This window comes from Delphinapterus leucas, chromosome 14 (genome assembly GCF_059928025.1).
Source record: "Delphinapterus leucas isolate spDelLeu-1000000601 "Yukka" chromosome 14, BTC_Dleu_Yukka2, whole genome shotgun sequence".
NCBI lineage: Eukaryota > Metazoa > Chordata > Mammalia > Artiodactyla > Monodontidae > Delphinapterus > Delphinapterus leucas.
Genome location: NC_143142.1, coordinates 25,105,798 through 25,128,718, shown reverse-complemented (window position 1 = coordinate 25,128,718; position 22,921 = coordinate 25,105,798). Strand labels below are relative to the sequence as shown.

General features: G+C 44.8%; 1 protein-coding gene across 5 annotated transcripts in view; it reads right to left on the bottom strand.

Moving 5' to 3' along the window:
- The window catches only part of SPECC1L (sperm antigen with calponin homology and coiled-coil domains 1 like), a 122,684-nt gene that overhangs the window by 94,034 nt on the left and 5,729 nt on the right, over positions 1–22,921 (bottom strand). Inside the window, exon 1 of one of the 5 annotated variants that reach the window (XM_089894790.1) lies at positions 11,703–12,158. The exons of the other annotated variants lie outside the window; for them this stretch is intronic. The gene's annotated coding sequence lies outside the window, so the exon portion shown is untranslated. Of the gene's footprint in view, positions 1–11,702; positions 12,159–22,921 lie in introns of those variants that run through there. 5 annotated transcript variants of the gene reach the window in all.

Below are 22,921 nucleotides of genomic sequence, written 5' to 3'. Positions count from 1 at the left end.
TTTTCTACATTCTAGTTCTCTCAGTAAAAACAGTAACACACAGTACATTTAGTGAAGCAATAATCATCCTGGCGCTTAAGAATGAGCCACTTTGCAGGTCTCTAAGGTGATCACGCTTTCCAAATTATCCAGCACAGTCCTACCTTCAAATATTTGTTGTGATATTTCCACATAAACCAGCAAAACAGCCCAGAAACTCCAACATTCAGGATCTAAATATATTTCCCAGTATATCTCTTTTATCAAGAGGAAGCATCAAAATGCCTTATAAGAACATAAGCCTCAATATTTGGTTCAGAAAGTAAGGGCACTCTTTTACAACCTTAAAACCATGACAGCAAACCTTTCGCCTAAGTGGAACAGACTCAATTTCAAGCTTAGAGGACCTGGAATAACACTGGCCCACACAGAACTACGGCCAGAAAAACCCTTCAACATACCTCTATTAGCTGAGCTAGAAAAGCAGTCTCTACCGTAGTATCATGTTTGGAAAGACACATTGGCCTGGTCTGGGTAAAGTAAATAATACGACTAACAAAAATGAAAGCCTACTGTGAACGTAAGGAAGTTTATGTACCATGACGCTGAGAAACTACACTGAGCACAAAAAAGAAGTTGGTCTATTTTAGGAAGATTTCTACACACTAATAAAAATAAAGAGAAACTTACAGAATAGCCTTTTGGAAAAGAAAAGGCTCGTTCCAATAGCTTCAATGAACACTTCACCTAGACTGTATTCGAACGCTCCAGATTTATCTTGCCTGACGTAACACAAACTGTACCAACTGGTTTGGTGGCAGAACAGTGAGACAGGGCAAAGGGGGCTCCGCTCCACCCTCACCGTGATAAGGCCTCGGAGCAAAAAGAACACTGTTTTTGACACCAAGCAAAACACAGCGAGACCTCAGTCTCCTCTCCAGCCTTCTCCCAACTTCCTGGTTCTTCCTTCCAGAAAATGCTGTACTTGGTGACAATCAAATCACCCGTCTGCTTGCCCTGAAGCCTTCTGCTTTCTACTTCCCTGTCCCATTGGAGCACTCAGCCCAGAGCTGGCACTCCCTCTAGTTTAGCTCCACCAAGCTGCTCCTTATAGGTTCCCAGAGGACACTGAAAATGACCAAGACAGACACGAGCAGCTTCCCACAACACGTGCACCACAGTTACGCTAATCCCTGCCAACCGGCAACTTTGTGCTTTTCTACCTGTAAAATTAAGGAATTAGATTGGACCCATCACTAAGTTGATTTTGTAGAAAAATCAAGTTCCTAAGGACCTTTCCTTCAACGTCTCACTTTCCCTTTGTATTTATCTTTTTTCTAAGTCTCATATCTTGTAAATGGCTCCCCAAAGTTTCTTTCTTCTCTGCTCCAAATTCCACGCCTGCACTCCTTCCTACACTACTCAGACCCTCTCCCATTCTCTGCCTACTCCTCCAGCTGCTGTCAAATTAACTTTTTCTAGACCAGCACAATCCAACAGAACTTACTGCAACTATGAAAATGTTTGGTATCCATCTGTGCTATCCGAAATACAGTAGCCACTAGCTACTTGTGGCTGCTGAGCACTTGAAATGTGGCTAGTGTGACTGAGGAACTAAAATTTAAATTTTAATCTTTTTAAATTTAAAGTTACATGGTAGATACCATACTGGACAACATAACAGACTGTCCCTTTCCTGCTGCTGTCTCTGTCCCAGAGTTAAAACCTAATGAACTACCACTTCCCTCCCACTAGGGTGGCTATAATCAAAAAGCTAGATGGTAACAAATGTTAGAGAGGATGTGGAATGATTGGAAGAGTCAAGCACTGCTGGCACAAATGCAAAATGGTGCAGCCACATTGGAAGATAGTCTGGCAGTTCCTCAAGTGGTTAAACACAGAGTTACTAGGACTTGCCTGGTGGCACAGTGGTTAAGAATCCGCCTGCTGGGCTTCCCTGGTGGCTCAGTGGTTAAGAATCCGTCTGCCAATGCAGGGGACACTCAAGCCCTGGTCCAGGAAGATCCCACAGGCCACGGAGCAACTAAGCCCATGCGCCACAACTACTGAGCCTACGCTCTAGAGCCTGCAAGCCACAACTACTGAGCCCTCGTGCCACAACTACCAAAGCCCACACGCCTAGAGCCCATGCTCCGCAACAAGAGAAGCCACTGCAATGAGGAGCCCATGCAACGCAAGTAAGAGTAGCCCCCACTCGCCACAACTAGAGAAAGCCCGCACGCAGCAACGAAGACCCAACGCAGCCATAAATAAATAAATAAATTTATAAAAAATAATAAAATAAAATAAATACAAATTTTGACACGTAACTGTTCAAGCCAGACTATACTAGGAATAAAACAGTCAGAAATGCACAGCTCTAAGCTGAATCACTGTGAATCTGACAGTTACAAACAGTGTTGACTTGGGCACGAGGTCCTGGCAACTCAGATACATGCCATCTCCATGCACGCTCTCCAGAATGTGATTTTCTAAAAGCGGGAACCACGCTTGGCGTGACGGCTCATCTTATGTCAACGTGACTGAGCTGCAGGGCACCCACACATTTTGTCAAACAGTATTCTGGGTGTGAGGGTGTTTCTGATGGAGATTAATGATTAAATTCATACGCTGGGTGAAGCAGGTGTTCTCCCTAATGTGGGCGGGCCTCATCCAACTAATCGAAGACCCGAATAGAACAAAAAGGCTGGAGTCTGAGGGAACTCTTCCTGACTGACTTCTTGAGTTGGGATGTCAGTCTTTTCCTGGCTTTGGACTCCAACTCTCAGACTGGAACTTACGCTAGCGGCTCTCCGGGGGCCCCAGCCTACCAACTGCAGATCTTGGGACTCCTCAGCCCCCATATGCATGTGAGCCAACTCCTTATAATAAGGTTGGTTCCGTCCTATTGGTTCCATCTCTCTGGAGAACCCTAATATACTTCATAGCTGAGAACAAAACAATTTCCCCTCAGTGTCTACAGTAACTACAACCCTGGAAAATTCCATATATACCAAAAAGTATGTTAAAAAAATGCTTTCTTTGTGTAAGATGGAATAAGATTCTAGTCAGTCATAAACAGGTTTTTTTTCTATCCACATAAATTATTCAGCAAGATATTCCAAAGTTTTGCAGATCTCAGGATAAGTTTTCATTCTGCAGAACTGTCACTTCATTGAGTCTAGAATTCCAGGGCCCCTACCTATAAAATATCAACAGTCTCCACCAACCATTGAGACAGTCAAAAAAGCTTCCACAATTTTCTAAAATGACCCCTATTAAGGACAAGGATCCTCCAAAACAGGTGGTAATTCACCAGAGACCTTGGTCCCCCACACCAGGTTAAGGAGCGGGAATCGTTGGCCCAGACCCTCCCTGGAGCCCCAGGCCTGGGAGAGATGCAGAGTGGAGGGAGAGGACAACACAGCATGCAGCACTTCCAGGGTCTGACTGCGAAAAGGAGTGCGATGGAAGTTACCACTACGCCTCCCCTGCCTGCACGAGGGTGTCACATAGGCACCCACCACAACCTCTAGTCCAGTGAAATCAAGGTGTGGGGGGGAATAAAAAGTAGCTCTCCTCACAAAAACAGGATGGATGCTGTCTCTCTACATATGCTAAGAATAATCTCAAATAACAATAATCCAAGGAGTGTGTCACATGTATTTCTCAAATAATATTTCTTAAGATATTAAATATTTCTTAAAATAAAAACATCGAAATATATGCACTGCTCCCCAAATAGGGAAAGACACTGAAGGCCGCAAGCCCCTCCCACGGACAGGCATCATGCCCCAGCTGAGCCACACCCAGCACAGGTCCCTGAATCCCCACAGGTGGGCGCTGATGATGTAACTCTCCCTGGGTCAACCATTCTTTAGTGACAGTAGTCTCAATCCAAACCCCTCACCCTGCCCGCCAATGCATATGGCCTCCAATGCAACCATACACAAGCACTTCCTCAGAAACCGGCAATTTTTATCTCAATGAAGATTTCACAAGAGATGAACAAAATGTAACAACACTAAAATTATACTGCTCAATCTGCCCCTTCTAGACTTACCTACTTGTCCTATCGGTCAGTGCTGGTACTCTTGACCAATATCTTTCATTTTGAAGGTGCTAATTACCATGTTATTTAATATAAAATCTACCTTTTGGATAGATTTTAGAAAACTTATTACCAGGTCTAAATCAGTATGTATTATGTTACAGCTGTAAAAGTAAAAACCTTAGCTATAATCATATTCATTTATAGAGGGCTGCTACTTTTTTATTTAAAATAATTGTTAGGCAAGGGCAGAGGCACAACTGCTCTCATTTACACAAATAAGCTTGCATTCAGTGTGAAGGCTGCAGTCTGGGTGGCTGGACCTCTTACCAGGATGTCGCAGTACAGGATTTACAGCTCCAGGAGCCCTGCCTAAAGCTAATTACATAGCCGCAGCCACACAGGAAGCTTGAGTTTCCTTTACATGTATAAGGAGGTCACATAAGGAAAACAAAGGGCCATCTCTTACCTTCCACACATGGCAGGTAAAATACTATCTAAAAATCAAACTACAGACTCTTAAAAATGGAAAATATCTTGGAGGCCCCTTATAGGAAACCCCACATGGAGCACCACTGACAAAAAATGGAGCATACTGACTACTAAGTTAGGAAGCAAGTCATTACTTAACAGTCACTGAACACTTATTTTGTGCCAAGACAAGCCAAACGCCAATTCTCTGGGAATCTAGTGAAACAAGGATAAATAAATAGATGGACATCCTAAGCTGATTAAGACAAAAACACCTACCTGCCAGGGGCTCACAGTCTAGGGGAAGAATGAGGTGCATAAGTGAACAGGTCTCCATCCTTGATGAACCTACTGCAAACATGAGGGACATACATGTACAAGGTATGGTGAGAGCAGGGGGACATCGTCCCTGGTTCTGCCCTTGCAGAACAGGGAGGGAGGTACAGGTCAGAGGTTTAAGAAAGCACGGGCCCCCTGAAGACCTGGGCCTGCTCAAACAGAGAAACGTCACAGTGACGACCAGCGGGGAAGGGCTTCGTTCGGTCTGACACACAGCACTGAGGACTGAAGGCAGTGCCGCCCTGATTGGATGTGTCCTTCCTAAAGAGAAACCTGGTGCTGCAGAGGATGGACTGAAGGACACCATATAGGGGCTCGGGGAGAGGGGCCAGAAGGGCATCTCCTTCCCTGCAACTCCTTTCCTCTGACCTGAATCTGAGCGCCACACTCAAAAGTACCCTCAGCCCACAGCTCTCCCAGGATCTGAGGACCAGCACAGCGCTTTGATAAGTCTCCCTTCCCCCACGTCGGTCTGAGAGTCTCCAGCCCCTACTCCAGACTTCGCACACCTGTGCCATTGGCACAGACAGGAGGAGGACCTGGTCTGCAAGCACAGCACCCAGCCGACTATTACTTTCTCCATCTAGACACTGAACTTCTCAACTTAATCTAAGAAAAAACCCTGTTTGGCCAGGAGCTACCAGAGGCTCCTCCAGAGTTCATGGTTACCTAACACTACAAAGCCTCTTTCACACAAACTGCTGCTAAGCTGCTTTTCTCTTTTTTTCTGATAACATTTTATTATGAAAATTTTCAAACACACAGAAACGTTAAAGAAACTGAACAGTAAACACTCCACTTTTCTCCATTTCATAGCTGTGCAATTTATATTCTGAAAAAGTTTACACCTGTATCTGTTAAAATTATCATTCGGTCAAATTCAGCTTAAGGTCCAGCCTTTGAGATATTTTTAAATTTTTTTTTTTTTTTTTTTTGCGGTACGCGGGCCTCTCTCACTGTTGTGGCCTCCCCCGTTGCGGAGCACAGGCTCCGGATGCACAGGCTCAGCAGCCATGGCTCACGGGCCCAGCCGCTCCGCGGCATGTGGGATCTTCCCGGACCGGGGCACGAACCCGTGTCCCCTGCATCGGCAGGTGGACTCTCAACCACTGCACCACCAGGGAAGCCCTATTTTTAAATTTTGACTTCAATTTGAAACCCATTAGTTCTTCTCTAAAAAGCACTGTCCTCAATCTTAAGTCACTTGTCCAACCAGGATCCTCACCTACAATAAAAGGCTGAATTCTAAGGAATCTCAAAGGTACCTCCTGACTCCAAAATCCTAATACACCTCACGCAGCTGATGGTGATGTTACAGGTAGAGAACAGAGCGGTGAACAGGCTCTGCGATGTGTCACCACACCCCCACTCGACCCCGGGCCTCAGAACAGCAGCACAGCACTGAACTTCAAGTCAGGAGAGCTGGGTTCACACTCCAGCTTTGCCACACAAGCTGTGACTGCAGGCAAATCACTTCATCACTTCATATGTTTGCAAATGTTTCCTCTCCTATAAAGAGGAGTTGATAAAACCTAATTTATAGTTATTGTACAAAATAACATGTGTAGACCAAGAAAGAGAACAAAAATCCCAACACACTCATTCCAGAAGTTTTTTCACCAGGGCTCAAAGGTCAGAAAAATGGTGCAACAATCCAAGATCAGGGATGGCAATTTCTTTCAGTGATTCAGAAACTCCACCCTCCCCAACCATCCACCCATGAAAAACACACGAATCAAGTTTCAGAAATAATGCCAAAAGGACCTTAAGAATTTATCTTAACTGTCATTATATTGCAACAAGAAGGCTCCTCCCTGAGCGAAGGAGAACACAGATTGTCCTGGAAACCACGAAGGAGCTCTGAGGCCATCCCTCACCAAGAAGCACCTTCAGCCCTGGCAAAGTGCGGGACAGGAGCCCTTGGTGTTAACTACAGGGGTGGTCCCTAATCCTCCCACCTGTAGACACACAAGAATTCTGATGGGTCACCACTTCTTCCTTTGAACTCCTCTATGCACCTCCTATTCACCTCCAAGTAGAATCATTTGTCCCCTCTGTTACACTAAATGTATTGCTATTTAAAACTATTTAAATGGAATTGTGGGGACTTCCCTGGCGGTCCAGTGGTTAAGACTCTGGGCTTCCACTGCAGAGGGCACAGGTTGATCCCTGATCATCAGGGAACTGAGATCCCACATGTTGGGTGGAGCAGCCAGGAAAAAAAAAAAAAAAAGGAATTGTTATTTAATTGATAACTTTTAAATCCACTGTGCTTATTTACAGTATCTGGAGACTGCCCCACCCACCATGTCTGTTCAAATCTGTATCCCTTGGCAAGTTACTTAACCTCTCTGAAATCTCAGTTTCCTCATATGTAAAATGGGCTGGTAATAATACTACCTTCCTTATAAGGATTTTGGGAGGATTAAATGAAATAATGAACCTGAAGTGCTTAGCAGGGTGGCCCACAGTAATGATGGCATAAATGTGAGCTATCTTAGTCTATAACAACACACTGCATGCCCCAAGTATGACTAATGCCTTATTAAAATAAAAGCAGCAACTCAAAAGACACTCTGTCAGACAAACCCTTCATAAAGAATGACTAAAGATTATTTTTACTCACTACTTCATTAAATTATACACTGTGGCACACAGATGTCAACAAACAACACTTGCTTCTGGTTCTTTCCCACTGAAAATTACGTATCAGGAAACACTGAAAATATATGGTAGGGAGTTCCCTGGAATGCTAATCAGGAGACCTGGATTGTGGTCTCAGGCCTGGCATGCCTTCATGACCCTGAGCAAGTCATGCTAACTCTGTGAGCCTTGTTTATAGGCGAGGAGGATGGATTAGGATCACTCAAAAATTCAAATATTCTATTTCACAATTTATACCTCAAGAACCAGGAATGAAAACTTTTTTTAAAAAGGAAATTGCTTATTAGCTATGATGTTTTTATGTTTTTATGTTATATATTGATAATATCCCACTAAAATTCAAAATAAGGTTTCAATCCAAGCAACCTAAATACATTTATCTCTTATTTCATAAACTCCATATTCAAAATGTAGGGATCATATTAAAATTTTAAATCAAGAAGAGACTAAAACACTGAGAAGGAATCACACTGTCAAGGGAAAATTAAAATTTAGCAAACTAAATTGAAGTGTGGGGCTTCCCTGGTGGCACAGTGGTTAAGAATCCACCTCCCAATGCAGGGGACATGGGTTTGAGCCCTGGTCCGGGAAGATCCCACATGCTTCGGAGCAACTAAGCCCATGCGCCACAACTACTGAACCGTGTGCCACAACTACTGAAGCCCACGCGCCTAGAGCCCGTGCTCCACAACAAGAGAAGCCACCACAATGAGAAGGCTGCGCATCTCAACGAAGAGTAGCCTCCGCTCGCTGCAACTAGAGAAAGCCTGTGCCCAGCAAAAAGACCCAACACAGCCAAAAATAAATAAACAAATTAAATAAATTAAAATAAATAAATAAGAGTCTGTAAGTAAAAGTTGCTACTAAATGGATCAAAACCAATAACCAATTGATAAAATCACGACTTCTACAAAACCAAACAAAACGCTGAAAAGAAATTCAATGAGAAATGTTTTAATTAAATAAATCATAATGCAATAGACTTCTTATACTGAATTCCTCAACATATACATTTTTTTTAAACTTTCTTATTGTGAATTGCAACACACTACCAGAAAGTGCGTTTAAAGGTGTACATTTTAAAGATAGACTTGGAGTGGACTCCACTGAAAAAAGCAAGGCTTACTCAGACAAAAGCCTGAGCTTTGCCAGGTCAAAACACTGAACATGTGCAAGTGGGCGTGTATTCAAGGTGCAAGAGAGAGAGATGAAGGAGAGGGGCCAGGGAGATGCCTTCGGGCATGTGATTCTGTGCTTAGCCTGAATCTAAATACAAAAGTCCATTACTGCTCAAAATACTTCCATGCTTACTGACTAAGGAGCTTACTTGAAATTTTTAAAAGCTTATTTTTTAATGTCCATTTTTAAATGAAGTATAGTTGCTGTACAACATTATTTAAGTTACAGACGTACAATAGTGATTCACAATTTTTAAAGGTTATACTCCATTTATACTTATAAAATATTGGCTAGGGCTTCCCTGGTGGTACAGCGGTTGAGAGTCCGTCTGCCGATGCAGGGGACACGGGTTTGTGCCCCGGTCCGGGAAGATCCCACATGCCGCGGAGCGGCTGGGCCCGTGAGCCATGGCCGCTGAGCCTGCGCATCTGGAGCCTGTGCTCCGCAACGGGAGAGGCCACAGCTGTGAGAGGCCCGCATACCGCAAAAAAAAAAAAAAAAAAAATTGGCTATACTTCCCATGTTGCACAATATATCCTTGCAGCTTACTTTATACCTAACAGTTTGTACCTCTTACCCCGCTACCCCTATATTGCCCCTCCCCCATCCCTCTCCCCACTGCTAATCAGTGCTTTGTTCTCTATTATCTGTGTCTTTTAAATGTTTATTTTTTATTATAACATGATGTCTTCTCATTTTTAAGACAGATTTTACTTCATGCCTAAAATTAGGGTGTGAATATCAACTAATGTGCACATTTAATATGGTGGTTCTACCTGCTCCCAGAAGCCAATGATGCAAACTCCGGCACTGAGGAAAGGCGGCCTTCAGAGGGACCTCTCCTCCACTTCCACCTCCAGCCCCAAGTGTGCACTCCCCTCCAAACGCCCTTGTGGCCACAGAGGAAGGAAAAGGAAACAGCAGTTCCTCTCCAACATCCACCCCTTCCCCTCACAGCTACCTCCTCTCTGCCTGGCAACGCTGGGTGAAGGGAGCCTGGGGGCGAATCTACAGGAGAAGGTGCCCAAGTGGACACTGAAGTCGGCCAGAAGGAGGAGATGGCAAGCAGGGCCGACACAGCTCCAAGTGGAAGGACGGGGCTAAGTCAGACCTCACTGGAATGGGACAAAAAGTTGAGTAGGAGATGAAGGAAGAATGTTTCAAAAATTTGGCTTTGTGAAGGGCACAGAGTCAGAGGGTGATGAGGAGGGTGAGACACTTTGCTGATGTTGCTATTGTGTAAATGCCAGAGCAAGCTGCCTGGGGGAGGGCGGTGCTGCCCAGCACCAGCACATTTGATTCGAAACCACCCTACGTGCCTGGAAAGGAGGAAGAAACTGAGGCTACAGAAGTAAGGAGTTTGCCCAAAGTCTGAACTCTTTTCACTAAACCACAACTACTGATAGACAGGATACTAGAAAAAAAGAGTTAATTATCAGCAACAAAAATTCAAAAGCGCAATTCTATTTCCCACAGAAAAACCCACTCATACTAATTTATGATTTCTATTACTCTGCAAGATTTAACACAAGGAAATATTTAGAAACAACTAGAAGCTCCCTGCATTTTTCAAACTTAGAACCATAAGTCTTCTCCTTCTTACTGCTTTGAAAAAAATAACAACAACAATGAAAAAACCCTAGTCTTATACTAGGACCTCTTTAGATCCATTTCTGGAGGTCTTTTTAATACAAGGCGCTAAAAGGCCGTTAAACTGCTGCTGCTGCTTAACATTCCAGGCAAGTGACAAGGCTGGAAAAGGACAGCCTAAAAGAATTTCTGGCTACAGTACACAAATGGTTTTTCCAGATTTAGTCCAAAACAAATTGGTTCCCAAAGTTCAAACTCCCAGAATGCAAGAAATTTTGAGTCTCCTCTCCCTCTTCAGCCATATTTACAAAAAGAAAATGTTTATTCATGGCCCCTTCAAACCATGGCTTTATGCTCAGATTTCTGGCAGGCAGTTACAAAATTGCACAATACTGTATTCATAAAATTAACGGTCAGCCATATTTTTAATTAAAAATATCAATTCAATATATTTGTACATTTATAACAAACTGTGATCTGAAATACAAAATGAAACATTTTCTTTTGTTATTTTACTAATCATTCAAATGTAACAATGTAATAAACCCTTTAATAATAAGCTAAAAATTTTAGATTTGAGAAATGTTTTGCCAATGGCACAAAGAAAGTCTTTCCAAACTAAACAAGTTAAAATAGATTAGAATTTGAATTCAGCTTAATAAAAATTGAAATCTTTTTTCAATAAGCACTTCACTGATTAGATAACATGGAAAGCAATAAAAATTACTAAGGAGTACTTTTTTCTTATATCTACTGAGTATAAGGTAGTGGTCTCAACAGTGGGTAATTCTGCCCTCTAGGGGACATTTGGCACTGTCAGTAGACATTTTTGGTTGTCACAACTGGGTGAGAGTCCAGGGATACTGCCAAACATCCCACAATGCACTGGATACTCCTCGAACAAAGAACTATAGGGCCCCCAAAATCAATAGTGTCAAGGCTGAAAAACTCTGGCATGAAAAGATTGGTTTAAACCGAGGAGGGAAGGGAGATGTTTGTCTTTCTGCAGCAGACTATAAATACAGTCTCATCTGCACATTGTGTTGAGCTGAGAAAGCCAACTCAACAGAATCGACTGAAAGAGCAGGGAACGTGTATGACATGGGGCCTATTACACCCTTGATTTCCATCCACATTTTCTGGGAAAGGACAGACAGCTCAAAGAAGGCTCTCTCTGATCTCCCAGAATGAAATGTAAGGAGAGTCACAGGGACTCACTGCTGACCTGCACCTCCTTCTGTGGTGACCTAGCTAGCTGCCTGGCAGACCAACAATCCCAAATGGATGGTGAAAATCCACTGTTCTCCAGTCCATCTGAAACCTCACTGGCAAGAGGGAAAGCAGGGAACTAAACCCTGAGGGCCCCCTGCATGCCAAGCACTGTGCTGGGGATACCACACACACAGCATTTCATTCAACCCTCCTTCACCTTGAGAGGTAAGGATGACCTCAGGGCAACCGTGAAAAGGATCACCTGAGCCTCCCACAGCTGGCCGACGCCAAGGGTAGAGGTCTGAACAGGTCTGACTCCAGATGTCCCACGACGGCACCACAGCAGGGTAGCTCCCTAGGCTGTCCTCCTCAATCTCAGGTGCGGCCTGCACAGTGAGACACTGAGTCACGGTAGAGACTCGTCCCTGCCCCCGAACGCACGTCTTGGCTGACAGCATCCCCTTGTCTCCGTGCCCACCACCCCTGCCAGCCCTGCTCCAGCTCCTTCTGTGTCAGGGAAGAATCACAACCCGGCGACCCAAATCCCGCTGCCCCCCAACCTCTCCAGGCGCCTGCCTACCTGCCTCAGGCCAAACGCCCCGCTCCCACCCTCTCCCCACCCCTTGTCTGACGCAGCCACGCTCTTTCCAACACCTACACTTCCACTCGGCCATTCTGCCCCAAGAGCCCCTTACGGTCTTCTCCCACATCATGCCAAGACTGCTCCAGGCACTGTGACCACAGCACCCATCTCACTGTATTTCATCCCAGCAACATTTGAGACATACTTAGACTAAAAAATATTCATTCTTTACCCTAAATTAAATGGTAGGTGGGCATCCTGTATCTTACCTGGCAACCCTAGGCCCTGCACACAGACCGGCCAACAGGGAGGAAAGGGCAGCGCCAGGAGAGGAGGGAGCAGAACACGGGGACGAGACACAAGGTGAACCGGGACGAGAACGATGGGCAGAAGCTACACAGAGAACAGCAAGAATATTAAGCCCGAACCACAGAGCTCAACAGTCAGTCCTCCACAAAACAGCCCGATCCAGAACTCCAAAGCCACTCTCCAGGGCTCCCTCCAGCAGCTGGGGTCTAGAGCAGCACGTTGCTTTCATGAAACCAGACCCCTGTGCTAGGCCCTCTGCCTGCTTCGCGCAGCTCCCTCCCACGGGCGCGTTATTCCCCCAAGCCCAGTGTCCACTGGTTGAAAACCCCCTCCTCCTTCAAAGCAATCTTGGAGGACAAGCAGCTCAAGTCCCTCAAAGCCCAGCTCAGAGGACCTGGGTCACACGAAGCCCCGCCCCCAGACTGTCCCTCCAGCACCATCAACACGCCCTCAGGGCAGCCACGTGGAGGCTTCTCTGCCTCACCAGGACCGCAAGGCGCATAGAGGAGGCGCATAGAGGAGGCGCATAGAGGAGGCGAGGCAGGGCCAGTGCCAAAGGCATCATTTAAGAACCACAAAGAGAAAGGAACCAAACACCCGACAGACAAAATCGGAGCTAGGATGTGAAGAGCCCAAGCCACTGCTGAAAGGACAAGCGTGTTAGAAGGAAATCCTGGAAGCGCTCTCGAGACACCTATTACCCAGTTCACAGTCTGTCACACCACATCCTGCAACTGGGGGTAGAACTTCTACTCACTTATCAGTGGCAGGATGAGGATGTAAGAGGAAAAGAGAGGAAAACCATGGCAAGCACTTCCTTCTGAGTTCCAGATGTCATGGTGCACCCATCCCTGTGAAAATGTGAGACTCACCATATAACTCAATTACACTGACTTTGCTGTTGCCAATTTAGTATCATGCTGTTTGTCTTTACTGCGTGAGTAATGTATTACAAAGTCCAAGCACCGAACTTAATTACGTGTCAGAATTTCAATACAATGCAACAGGGTATCAAGAAAATAGAATGTGTAAAATAAATGTTTCTTCCTAATGCTTCATTCTAATTTTTAACAAGTAAAATGTCAGAACAACGTTACCTGATTTAGCAAACTCTGAGCTTCAGTAACAGGTTACTAGTATCATATTAAGAGTAATAGGGCTTCCCTGGTGGCGCACTGGTTAAGAATCCGCCTGCCAATGCAGGGGACATGGGTTCGAGCCCTGGTCCAGGAAGATCCCACATGCCGCGGAGCAACTAAGCCCGTGTGCCACAACTACTGAGCCTGTACTCCAGAGCCCGCGAGCCACAACTCCTGAAGCCCGGGCGCCTAGAGCCCGTGCTCTGCAACAAGAGAAGCCACCGCGATGAGAAGCCCACACACCACAACCAAGAGTAGCCCCCGCTCACTGCAACTAGAGAAAGCCCATGCACAGCAACAAAGACTCAACGCAGCCAAAAATAAATAAATAAAATAAATAAATTTAAAAAAAAAAAGAGTAATGGAGACTTCCCTGGTGGTTCATTGGAAGGTGGTCCAGTGGTCCACCTTCCAATGCAGGGGATGTGGGTTGGATCCCTGGTCTGGGAACTAAGATCCCACATGCCACCGGGCAACTAAGCCCGTGGGCCCCAACTAGAGAACTTGCGCACCACAGCTAGAGAGCCTGCGTGATGCAAACTACAAAGCCCATGTGCTCTGGAACCTGTGCACCACAGCTAGAGAAGAGAAAACTCGCACGCCACAACTAGAGAGAAGCTCATGCGCAGCAACAAAAAGATCCCGCATGTGTCAACGAAGATCCCGCGTGCCGCAACTAAGACCCAACGCAGCCATAATTAATTAATTAATTAAAAATCTTAAAAAAAAAAAGAATAATAGACTCTCATACAAACAGTACAGCAGCTCACCCCAAACTCAGCAGATGGGACTCTTCAGATTCTAATCCTTCAAAACTATTTCTTAGGTTTAAAATATTACCCCCAAAATTACCAAATCCTGTCTCTGAGAACACTGCTTACCTAATCTGATTTACTGCAAATGAGTAATTTAACTATTTCAGCTTTAAAAACAACCATCTGGGCTTCCCTGGTGGCTCAGTGGTTAAGAATCCGCCTGCCAATGCAGGGGACATGGGCTCGAGCCCTGGCCCGGGAAGATCCCACATGCCGTGGAGCAACTAAGCCCGTGCGCCACAACTACCGAGCCTGTGCTCTAGAGCCCATGAGCCACGACTGAGCCCGCCTGCCACAACTATTGAAGCCCACGTGCCCCTAGAGCCCATGCTCTGCAACAAGAGAAGCCACTGCAATGAGAAGCCCACGCACCGCAACGAAGAGTAGACCCCACTCGCCGCAACTAGAGAAAGCCCATGCGGAGCAACGAAGACCCAATGCAGCCATTAATTCATTAATTAACTAATTGAAAAAGAAAAAAAGACACAATGCAGGCAAAAATAAATTGAAAAAAAAAAACAAAACAACAAACAACCATCCCTTCTAAGGACTTCAAAACACAAACAGATTTTTATGAGAGAGAAGAGCAGCATTGTTCTGGGCCATAACACTAAACACAGAGCACGGTGCCAGAAGGCAGATCTCCAACTAGCAGCCTGGGACACTGCGGCTGTGCACTCAGGAATTCACAGTCTAGTGGAAAGAACCCAGATTATTCCGGCAGAACCTGGTTCAAGTGCCAGCTCCACCACTTACTTGTTATGTGGCTCTGGGCATGTTACTCACGTCCAAACTTCAGTCCTTGCACCTCTAGGTGGAGGCTAAGAGCTCCTACACAGGACTGCTACAGGAACCACACCAAACAGCACACTGCTATCCTCCCTACATCACAGAGGTGAATTCCCTGTACCCTAACTTCCTACTTCTTCTTTCCAACTCCTCACACCACCAGCAGAAAAGAAGGGGTCTCTCCCCCCAGGACAATCCCCAGGGCTGTTCTGCTCCACTCCATCTTCCAGACAACTAAAAACTCCACGGTCCACTCCAGGTGTGTGCCACCCCCTCTGGGGCCTAACCACTGCTGCTGTCACCCCGTGGGGTCTAACTCAGCAAGGCCTTCCTTTGCCTTCCTCATTCAGTGGGTCACTAATTGGACTTGCCCTTCCTCTGTCCCTGGTGTCTAGCCCTCTCCTCACTCGCTCCCTGGCCCAGTATGAGTCTCCCCACTGGCTTTTCATCGCACCTCCTGACTGACACACATCTCTCTCTGAACCTTTCTGCATGCTTTCAATCCCTTCTATCCTTCCATCTTTCTTCTTTTTGAATTGTTGTTTTGTGTGTGTGTGGTACACAGGCCTCTTACTGTTGTGGCCTCTCCCATTGCGGAGCACAGGCTCCGTAAGCGCAGGCTCAGCGGCCATGGCTCACAGGCCCAGCCGCTCCATGGCATGTGGGATCCTCCCAGACCGGGGCACGAACCCGTGTCCCCTGCATCGGCAGGCGGACTCTCAACCACTGCGCCACCAGGGAAGCCCCGAATTGTCGGTATTGTGGATTTTTGTAAAAGATTCTTTATTAATTAAATTAGAAAATAACAGAAAAAACTCTGGGCCTGGCTTCCCAGGTCCTCTAATCAGTCCTCTCTGCTTCCTGTTTCCCTGTGACCGAGGACAGACAGCAAACTACAGTCCATGGGCCAAATCCAGCTCATCACTTGTTTTTGTACAGTCCACAAACTAAGAATATTTCTTGCATTTTTTTTATTTTTTATTTTTTTTGCGGTACGTGGGCCTCTCACTGTTGTGGCCTCTCCCGTTGCGGAGCACAGGCTCCGGACGCGCAGGCTCTGCGGCCATGGCTCACGGGCCCAGCCGCTCCGTGGCATGTGGGTCTTCCCGGACCGGGGCACGAACCCGTGTCCCCTGCATCGGCAGGCAGACTCTCAACCACTGCACCACCAGGGAAGCCCTATTTCTTGCATTTTTAAATGGTTGGGGAGAAAAAAAAAAATCAAGAGTATTTTGTGACATCAAAAACTATACAAAATTCAAGTTTTCAGATCCACTAAGAAAATTTTATTGAAACACAGGTACACTCATTCATTCATGTATTTCTATGGCTACTTCTGTGCTGATTAGTTGCAACAGAGACTATATGGCCTGCAAAGTCAAAAACATTTACTACCTGGCTCTTTACAGAAAAAGCCTGTCAGTCTCTGTCTCTACCGAGACTATAATGACATGCCTTCCCCTCCTCTCAGTTGACTTTGACTTTCCTCTTTTTTGTTTTCTTTTTTTTTTTTGGCCGCGCCATAGAGTCTTAACCACTGGAGTGCCAGGGAAGTCCCTTTGTTTTTTGGGGGGTTGACTTTCATATAGAACTACAGGTGACTAAATTCCCCATCTCAGGAATGTTTTCCCCTTTTCCAAATCCTAACCATTACCAGCAGCTTATGTGGAAGCAGGTAAGCAAAACATTCCTTGTTACTATACAGATTGAGGCCTTGGCGATGCTGTCCCCGTGTGTACAAGGGACGGCTGACGACCCCCTATTCACTTCCAATCTTTCACAGCGGGCTGGCAGGCTAGCAACTAGGAAAGAGAGCATGCAATATAGGGTACTGAAAGAAATGCTCAAGGAAGCCATGGGAATAATGTGTCTGTCCTGTACCACAATGTCATCATTTACGTGTTACCAGTACAAGTGAAAGTCAAAAAGATACCAACTCAAAACAGCAGAATTTCAAAAAGAAATCAGGAAGAAAAAGCTGATGAGGGGCAGAAGGGGATGAGGAGAAAACCGACAACTTAGACTCTCACCAACTGTGGTTAGTGGAAAACTGTGGAGACCCTAGCATTAAAGGGGCATGCAGCCCTCCCCCGGAGGCCAAAGCAGCCTAAGAAGGAAGGTCCCTATGAAGCTGGAACCTCAGCTCATCGGATGTCCTGACGCCCTCGAGCTGCCACGCTACATAAGGTGGTCTAACCCCAGGGATCACTACCTCCTTGCACACCATCTGGGAACAAATAAGAAGTAAGAAACCTGGAATGCATCTCTGTGACTAGTCTCAATAGGAAACCCTGACCTTTTGAAGGCAAGATGTTTTCACCTCAAATTTTTTTCAACTTTACCGAGATATAATTGATAAATAAAACTGTAACACATTTAAAATGTACATCACGGCGACTGATATACATTGTAAAAGGATTCCCACCACCTAGTTAATTAATACATCACCGCACATATTTATCTTTTGTTCATGTGTGTGAGAAGCAGATTTTGGAAGGGTGCAGGTGCTGTCAAAGGTTAGAATCTGATCCTATTGTCCACAAGTTCCCGGGAAGAGGAAAGCTCTGAAAGACAGACTCTGGAAGACCTGCTTCTGTAGCAGAAGAGGGAGTTTGGGCTTAAAGTGTCCCCACAGCACAGCAGGGCTCTTCCAAGGGCAACAATACAGTCCTGAGCTGAAATAAATCATCTGATTTACACTGTCTGGATCTCTGGGAAGACAGGAGTCCCAGGTAGACTGTCCTCCTCAGAGGACCTGGTAAGGTACTGTGTGCAGTTCTAGAGCCACACTGTGAGGAGAAAATCTAATAACCAGCCTGTCTCCAGTCCAGAGAGCTCTGAAAACAACTCAAGTAAGTGAGACTTTCATCTCGGTAAGTGAAAATAGTCGTTTTCAAACTTCAAAAGGTCCAGAAGGCAGGAATAGGACTAGAGAGTGAAAGTTATCAAGCGACAGATTCCGAGGCAACTAATAATCAGCGATGTCCCTACACCAACCGAGCGGCCTTAAAACTGGTTGGGTCCTCCCCTCGCCGAAGGCACTCAAGCGGGGCCAGGAGGACCGCTCGTCATCAGACACCAGCTGAATGTTCGGCTCCCGCACTAACTTCGGTTAGCTAGATACTCGGACAGTCACAACGCTTCAGCTCTCAGGGCTCCAGGTAACAGTGGTGCAACATCAACTGTTTTAAAGAGCATCACATGGAACCTACACGGGGGAATTTGCTGAGCTCACTTTCTCACTTGCCTGTTTCCTGAGGGAATCTCTTTCTCAGTGCAGCCACCAGCCACCCCCATTACCTGAAATGTCCCAAGCTCGCTTCTGATGCAGCATGGCACATATATCTAAGCTCCAGGCTCCTGACAATTTAAAAAAAAGTATGTAGACAAAAGACAAAGAAACCAGTAACTGCTATGCAAAAAGTAATCAGCTGTTTGAGAGATAACAGGTCTTTTTCCTCTTGACCTCACTATGCTCTGAAGCTTCACCTGCAAAGATGTTCAGAGACTAAGAACCCTTCACAGAAGTCACTCTCTGGCGTCAGTACAGACCCTGCTGCTGCTGACCACCCTCTCCCCACCTGAAGGACTCCCTGGCCAGACAAGGTGCAGCACCTATGCAATCACATGCGACGAGGAGTGAAACAGCATAGGAACCTTAGGTGGTTATCCCTGAGGATAATGAACCTTGGGTGACAAAGTAAACACTGCGTTAGCGTTTCAGCAGAGACTCTCATACTTGCATAATAAATCCCCTTCTTAGCCTACCATCACAGGATATACTCTTCAATTTTTATTTCCTGCTTAAAAAAACATCACTACAGAAATAGTATTGGAGGGCTTCCCTGGTGGCGCAGTGGTTGAGAGTCCGCCTGCCGATGCAGGAGACACGAGTTCGTGCCCCAGTCCGGGAAGATCCCACATGCCTCGGAGTGGCTGGGCCCGTGAGCCATGGCCGCTGAGCCTGTGTGTCCGGAGCCTGTGCTCCGCAACGGGAGAGGCCACAACAGTGAGGGGCCTGCATACCAAAAAAAAAAAAAGAAAAAAAAAAGAAATAGTATTGGAAAAAATTATAAATTCCAAATTCATACTTCACTGTCACTTTATTTAAAATAATGTGTATACTGCATATGTGAGAAAAACGAACCAATCAAACAAAATCATCATTAACTACTATCAAGGGCCATCCCATATTTAAAACTTGCCTGAGTGGCTTAAGGGAGAAGAGGCATGAAATTAGGAAGAGAGGGGGCCCAGCCAAGCGCTCAGGCAAGAAAGGGTGTAGAAGGAGGAGGCAGAGAAGAGGACCTCAGTAAGACCAGGCAGGCATCAAGGTCAGTCCCCCAGCCATCGTCCTATGACACCCCCACAGGCTTTGTCACTAGTTGCCCCTTCAATTCTTGGGCAGTTTTTCATACGTGGAGCCAAATGTCAGTGCAACTATAACTACCATTTACTAGGGAACCTGCCAAAGCAGCACAAAATAAATCCAGTCCTCTTTCCATGTGAAAGCTCTTCAAATATTTCAATTATAAGAGAAACAATGCCCTACATCGTCTTCTGTTCTCCAGGCTAAATGGCACTGCCGTTCCTTCAACCATATGGCAAATGCATTCCAGTTGAAAGGCAGCATATTACAGTGAAAAGAACACAGGGCTTTTAGTCAGAAAACCGGGCTCAAGTCCAAGCTTGGCCCCTGGTTAACTCTGTATTCTTAACCTCGTTTCCTCACTTATAAAATTAAGGAAAATAACTACCTTAAGCTGTATGGTGAGAGGACCGTATTTAATGAAAGGTACACATGAAATGTATGCTTTTTCAGCCATGCTGCCACGGATGCTCATTAGATTCCACAGTACTAATAACCTAAACCTCATAAACCTTATGAATTAAATTAGTTTTATAAATAAAGTTTTGGAACCCAACCCAACTAAGCACATGTGTGGTGGGGGAGGACAGCGAGATGCAAAGGCAGGAGAGGAGGTGACTAAGATCCCTGTACTGCTAGACAGTATGCTGGGTGGCATTTATATTCTACACTAGACCTTCAGAAATATTACTTTAACATAAACTTGCAGGTTGTGTTTTGTTCTGAATTTTTATAAACGAACATTAGTAACTGAATTGCCCAAAAAATTTTTCTGCAAAATAATGTTTTATTCATTAGAGTGACATTCAGATTATTAATAGATGACTAGCATTCCATCATGATGGAGCTGGTCTGGATGAGCAAGACTTTGACCTGGATGGGTAACACAAAGGGTGAATAACTGTGTGTCTAAAATGTGCATTTCTAACTTCATTTCAAAGTCAAATATAAAAAACAAAATCAGAATCGAAATGCTTATTTTAACTGCATTACCACTAGGGCCAACATAGAAGGGTTAGTGCAGGCCAAACTAGGCTACATATCAATATAAATCTGCCCTTATTGGGAGGGAATTCCCTCCAGGCCTAACCACTCTAGAGGACCCAGATTATTTTCCCTAAGCATCACCATGAATAATTTAAAGTAGGCTTTACTGGAGGGACAATCTCAATAATTCATAGGGCAATATAACAAACACAGAAAAGTTCAGGAAGAAAACAAGAGTCTTGACTGGGCCCAGAAGTTTTGCCATGTCCCCCAAAAGTACTCTCAACCGCATCCATCAGAAACCTCCAGCACACATATCTCACCTGGTTTTCGGGGAACGATGTCTATTACTTGTCAACAGGATAAGAGGATTTGGATACAATTTATAAATGTGCAAACTTTGCTACCAAGGACTCATATGTGAATCTCCTAGAACTTCATATCCACATTAACCAATTGGGTCTTTTTTTTTTCCTTTTTTTTATTTTATGAAAATGCTTCTACTTTCTCCTGCAAGATTATTAATACTAATACTGACTTAAAGTAACTTGTAACAACATTTAGGGCAATGTAGCCTTTGGTACTTCATATACACTACTCAGAAAGCCCCCACAGACTCAAACTGCAATGGTAAAACCCTAGGCTATGCTACTTGTTTATTTCCTGACTTTCCACCCCTGCTTCTATTAGAAAGTAAACTCTAAGAGTGCAGGGTGTTTTGTTTGTTTTGTTCATGCTGTTGCCTCAAAGCCTAGAACAGTGCCTGATCCATAATAGCCTTTTATTATCTGCTGAATTGAATGAATAAACAGTATATTTATATTATGGAATATTACTATGAAGCCATTAATCACAATGAGTCAGAATGATACCAGCTGATTTAATGGACTTTCCAGAAGTATTAAGTGAGGAAAACAAAAAGCAGAAATGCCAAAAATATCCCATGTTTTAAAAAGTATGCCCTGAAAACCCGTACATTGATCAGCAAGTGGAGAACTTAGAACTTGACACACTGCTGGAGGGACTGTAAAATGGAGCAGCTTTGAAAAACAGTTGGTGGTTCCTCAAAAAGTTTAACATTGCTACCATATGACCCAGTGATTCCACTTCTACATATACACCTAAGAGAACAGAAAACATCTGTCCACACAAAAATTTGTACATGAATGTTCACAGCAGCATTATTCATACTATCCAAAAGTGGAATAAACCAGGGACTTCCCTAGTGGTCCAGTGGTTAAGATGCTGCACTTCCAATGCAGGGGGTGCGGGTTCAGTCCCTGGTCAGGGAACTAAAATCCCACGTGTTGTGTGGCCAAAAAGTTAAAAAAAAAAAAAAAAAAAAGAAAGAAAGAAAAGAAAAGTGGAATAAACTAAATGTCCATCAACTAATGAATAGATAACAAAGTATGGACTCTTATTTAGCCATAAAAGGAATGAAGTACTAATGAATGCTACAACATGGATAACCCTTGGAAACATTATGCTAAATGAAAGAAACCACACAAAAGGCCACATATTGTCTGATTCCATTTATATCCAGAATAGACAAGTCCAGAGAAAGTAGATTAGTGATCGCCAGGGGCTTGGGGGAGTGGAGAATGGAGAGTGACTGTTGCTGGGTACAAGGTTTCTTCCTGAGGTGATGAAAATGCTCTGGAATTAGAGAGTGGTGCTCAATGCACAACTCTGTGAATATACTAAAAACCACTGAGGTGTGCAATTCAAAAAGCATGGCAACCTAAATGTCGATCAACACAGGAATGGATAAAGAAGATGTGGTACATATATACAATGGAATATTACTCAGTCATAAAAAAGAACAAAATCATTCCATTTGCAGCAACATGGATGGGCCTAGAGACTGTCATACTGAGTGAAGTAAGTCAGACAGAGAAAGACAAATATTATGATATTGCTTATATGTGGAATCTAAAAAAAGGGAACAAAATGAACTTATCTACAAAACAGAAATAGAGTTACAGATGTAGAAAACAAACTTATGGTTACCAGGGGGTCACAGGGGAGAGATAAATTGGAAGATTGGGATTGACATATACACACTACTATGTATAAGACATTGATAGATAGCTAATAAGGACCTACTGTATAGCACAGGGAATTCTACTCAGTACTCTGTAATAGCGTATGTGGGAGGGGAATCTGAAAAGGTGTGGATATATGTGTGTATATAGCTGATTCACTTTGCTGTACACCTGAAACTAACACAACATTGTAAATCAATTGTACTCTAGGGACTTCCCTGGTGGTCCAGTGGTTAAGAATCCATCTTCCAATGCAGGGGACACAGGTTCCATCCCTGGTTGGGGAACTAAGATCCCACATGCCTCAGGGCAACTGAGCCCGCACGCCGCAACTACTGAGCCCACGCACCACAACTAGAGAGAAGCCCGCATGCCGCAACTAAAGATCCCACGTGCCACA